We start from the raw sequence: 5,153 nt of genomic DNA, 5'->3' as shown, positions 1-5,153 counted from the left end.
AAATTGCTCAAGATAATGTGCAAAAAGATCACGGGTCTTGAGATAAGATCTTTGCTTAACAAATTGGGATTGGGATTGCTATCAGCAGTGAATACTCCTTAAAGAATTCTTTAAGGAATGGAGTCCTATTTGAAAACACTTCCCCTCATGTGGTGGGTTGGAATGAGGGGTCCACTTACAGGCCATGTAGGTTTGTAACAAGTGTTTGGGAGTGAGGTTGAAGGGTAATGATCTAGCGGGGGTGGGGGTGGGGGGGGAGGTGTTGATGGGTCAGCTGCAAGTCCGTTTTGAATGCTGCCAGCGGGGGGAGACTTTCACATTTAAGGATGAAATTTCCCATCCCCTAAATAGAGAGTGAATCTGGACAAATTGGGACGAAAGGAAAAGCATATCCAGAGTTTTATTCTCGCCCATGGATGCCCTGAATCTTACCCTAGAACATTAAACAGAAGGTATCTTCAGGGCCCCATGGACCACTTTATGTCACTGAACTCTGCTCACAACGAGCTGCTTCTTTTTTTCAGAGAGAAAGAAATCTTCACTGGCAGCAAACTGGGTGGAGAGCTAGTTTAATCTGAATCTAGACCCCCTACGAATCCTATCATATAGGTATAATCAAAAGCAGCCGAGACAGAGAGAGCTCACGAGGCTCGATGACCTCAGTGCATTCAGACGCTGAGCTGCATCTTTATGTAAATCACACTAGTCTTTGGGGCCACAGTGAAGACAGGATAACACAGTAAAATCAGGCAACTAGCACAGTACCTTGCACACAGAAGACACTCAGGGACTGATGGGAAATGGTCAAGTTGATTTACAACTCAGCTCATTTTTATCAAATATCTGCAAGAAAGTGCTAAGTCTGTCTAGTCTGAGCTTTCACGTAGTTGGTGATGGAGTTAAAAAATGGTATAATGGGAACACCTGGGTGGCTCAGTCAGTTAAGCGGGCGACTCTTAATTTTGGCTCCAGTCATGATCTCAGGGTCCTGGGATCAAGCCCAGCATGGGCTCTGACCTTGGCGGGGAGTCTGCTTGAGGATTCTCTCTCTCTCTCTCCTCTGCCCCTCCCTCCAGCTCTCTCTCTTTCTCTCTCTCAAATAAATAAGTAAATCTTANCCCAGCATGGGCTCTGACCTTGGCGGGGAGTCTGCTTGAGGATTCTCTCTCTCTCTCTCCTCTGCCCCTCCCCCCAGCTCTCTCTCTTTCTCTCTCTCAAATAAATAAGTAAATCTTAAAAAACACACACACACACACAGTATAATGACAAGGAGAACTTCAGCCAAATTGGGGAGTAGGAGTGGATCATCTGATCTCCCCATCATTCCTGCTCTGGGCTCTGTCCTCCGCTTTATGACGCCTCCTCCCCTCACCCTTGCAGGAGCCTGATGCCCTCAAGGTCTTCTTCCAGGTCTGTCCTTCATCCAAATGTACAAATAATGGATGTAAGTGAAAGAGTCCCTTTTGACATAAGGTGAGCATTCAAAAGGCACCAAAATTTAATCCAAGAATTACGATTCAGATGGTAAAATTCAGGCCACCAGTTAGAATAGAGAAGGAGGGTTTTTTTCTATTATTATATTATGTTAGTCACCATACAGTACATCCCCGGATTCCAATGCAAAGTTCGATGCTTCATTAGTTGCGTATAACACCCAGTGCACCATGCAATATGTGCCCTCCTTACTACCCATCACCAGTCTATCCCATTCCCCCACCCCCTCCCCTCTGAAGTCTTCAGTTTGCTTCTCATAGTCCATAGTCTCTCATGTTTCATTCCCCCGAGAAGGAGGCTTTTGGAGGTTAGAGGTCTCTGCGGCGTTTGGAAAATCAGCTGTGTAAAGTCTGCCTCAATCACAGCACTTCCAAATTGCTTTTCAAGCCACTTACTAATAATTGGAGCTCTATTCAAGGGTGTAACAATTCCTTCCAAAATTTCATTCCCTCTTAATTCTCTTTTTAGTTGCAAGGGCTCCAACATAGTTCAGGAAGTGCATCAGAGCAGTGTTAAGGTAAGATTGTGGTTGAATTTGGGGAAAGAGAATTGAGAGGTACATGGAGAAAAACTCAAATCCGAAGAACTCCTTAGCCATCTATATGGGCTTGTAGATCTAAAGTGCTCTATAAAGCAAGATTAATGTGGGCATGAAGACAAAAAGTAAAAGATGAATGACTGCACTCACCCTCTTCCTCTTGTTTGTCTGTCCTTTAGCTGATGCCTGTCTTGAGTTTTGCTTTGTAAGGAGTCTAGTCATGCTTCGGTAACTGCTTCCAATCCCCACCTGCTAATGAGCTGGGAGAGAAAGCTTAGGGCTGGTGTGTTCATCAAAAATAAAAATATCCGCTTGATGCATAGAATGTGTGTTTGTGGGCAGAAAGGTGGAGGGAAAAAATAGACAGAAAAAAGAGAGAGGGAATCTTCAAGAAGCTCTTCTGGTATCTGCTAATATCTGCGTTTGGGGTCATTTTGAAAATGTTTCAAAGCTGGGATGGAAATGATTTTGAGAGAGTTTTTTCCCCTCTCTCTCCTTGGAGATGTTTCATTACATTTGCCCCTGAGGGTCTTTTTTAAGAGAAAGAAATAGATCACCCAAACCTCACAGATTCGTAGTTAATTGATCTCTGGGGTGGTATGGAGAATAGATACTCATATAAATGCTCTGATGATAAATGCTTATTAAACTCCATCCCAATGGCCAGCTCCTCTGATCCCCCAAGGCTATTCAAAATCGCTTCTGGTAGTCCATGATGAATGACCTCAGGATAGCAGTGGAACATAGAGGACGAGATGAGCGCCTACTCTGCACAAGAAAGCAGAATTATATATATATATATATATATATATATATATATATATATATATGCAGAAAAGCTAAATAAGTTGCTCAAAATTTTACAGCTAATAAGAGATTGATCCAATATTTGAATCCGTGATCATATGACACCAAACTCTGGATATGAACGGTGTGTGCATCTATTTTGGAACGCAACTGCACATGAATGTGTTGATAAGGTCCATTGTACCCCTCCATTCATAAATCCATTCTCTTTCCATAGAAACCTGGTATCTTTCTCTGAGAGAGACATTAGATACAGGACTTTTTCCTCTAAAAATTTTAAAATTTACTCTGGTATAGCATAATTCAGTATAAAGATGTAAGACTCTTATTCTATGGAGGGCCACATACAAATAAAAATAATTTGAAGCTAGACATGCAACAAAAAGGAAGTCATTAATTCATGTGTTTGGAGGGGGAGGGAGAAAAAGAAGAGGTTTGATTCATTTGTTTCTTCTTTTTTCTTTCTTTTTTTTTAAAAGATTTTATTTATTTATTCATTTGACAGAGAGAGACAGCCAGCGAGAGAGGGAACACAAGCAGGGGGAGTGGGAGAGGAAGAAGCAGGCTCATAGCGAGAGAGAGCCTGATGTGGGGCTTGATCCCATAACGCCAGGATCACGCCCTGAGCCGAAGGCAGACGCTTAACCGCTGTGCCACCCAGGCGCCCCTGATTCATTTGTTTCTTAAACCGAGAGTATTGAACTTTGATGAGAATTGAAATGGGGGACATTTGAGTAAGCTCAAATGAAACTGATAATCTTTTTTTTTTTTTTTTGGTATTAGTTAATCTTGAACTTCCAAGTGATGCTGAACTTTCCTAGCCACGAGCATAGTCTCTTACCCTGTCTGAAGAGCCTACCTCCTTTGGGCTTGGGCAGAAGGATGATTTAAGTGATAAAAAAATGGTTCTTTCCAGAATCACTTCTCTCCTCTCAGGCTGCACTATTGTCCTGAAACTAGATGACTGCTCTTTGATTCTTCTTTTGGGATCTTCCTTTTAAGAGTTCCTGAGAGAAATTTAGATCCATGGATGTTTAATCGAAACAATGTTCAAAGTCTTCTTGGAAAACTCATACTTGACATAATGTTGATTTATATGTGTCTTCAATTGCCTTGATAAGTAGGGGACATTTTGTTTTATTTCCATTAAGATTATTTAAAGTTAATTTTTTTGCTGCCATTTTTACTACATCAATGGTTAAAGATATTTTCATTTTATTTAAGATTCAACACTTTTTAAAAAAGATATATTTACTTATTTTAGAGAGAGTACAGGAAGGAGGGGCAGAGGGAGAGGGAGAGAGAAACTCAAACCAGACATGGGGTTCAATCTCACAGCACTGAGATCACCACCCTGAGCCGAAACCAAGAGTTGGATGCTCAACCAAGTGTGGCACCCAGGCATCAGATTCAACAATTACAATCTCCTAATGATTCATTTTTTTTTAATTTTTAATTTTTATTTATTTTTTGATGTAAAGTTGGATGATTCATTAGTTGTGTATAACACCCAGTGCACCATGCAATACGTGCCCTCCTTACTACCCATCACCAGTCTATCCCATTCCCCCACCCCTCCCCTCTGAAGCCCTCAGTTTGTTTCTCAGAGTCCATAGTCTCTCATGCTTCATTCCTCCTTCTGATTACCCCCCCTTTCTTTATTCCTTTCTTCTCCTACCGATCTTCCTAGTTCTTATGCTCCATAGAAACCATATGATAATTGTCCTTCTCTGCTTGACTTATTTCACTTAGCATTATCTCCTCCAGTGCCGTCCATGTTGCAGCAAATGTTGAGAACTCGTTCTTTCTGATAGCTGAGTAATATTCCATTGTATATATGGACCACAACTTCTTNGACCACATCTTCTTTATCCATTCGTCTGTTGAAGGGCATCTTGGCTCCTTCCACAATTTAGCTATTGTGGACAATGCTACTATGAACATTGGGGTACATATGGCCCTTCTCTTCACTACGTCTGTATCTTTGGAGTAAATACCCAGTAGCGCAATGGCTGGATCATGACAAGGAAGGAGTTGACCAAGATTAGAGCAGAAATCAATGAATTAGAGACCAGAACCACAGTAGAGCAGATCAACAGGACTAGAAGCTGGTTCTTTGAGAGAATCCATAAAATTGATAGACCACTGGCAAAACTTGTCCAAAAACAAAGAGAAAGGACTGAGATTATTAAAATTATGACTGAAAAGGGAGAGGTCACGACCAGCACCATTGAAATTGCAAGGATTATTAGAAACTTTTATCAACAGCTATATGCCAAAAAACTAAACAATCTGGAAGAGATGGAGGCCTTCC

Source organism: Ailuropoda melanoleuca, chromosome 16 (genome assembly GCF_002007445.2).
Source record: "Ailuropoda melanoleuca isolate Jingjing chromosome 16, ASM200744v2, whole genome shotgun sequence".
Taxonomy (NCBI): domain Eukaryota; kingdom Metazoa; phylum Chordata; class Mammalia; order Carnivora; family Ursidae; genus Ailuropoda; species Ailuropoda melanoleuca.
The sequence above is the reverse complement of the archived record's forward strand: the minus strand, read 5'-3'. Positions refer to the sequence as shown.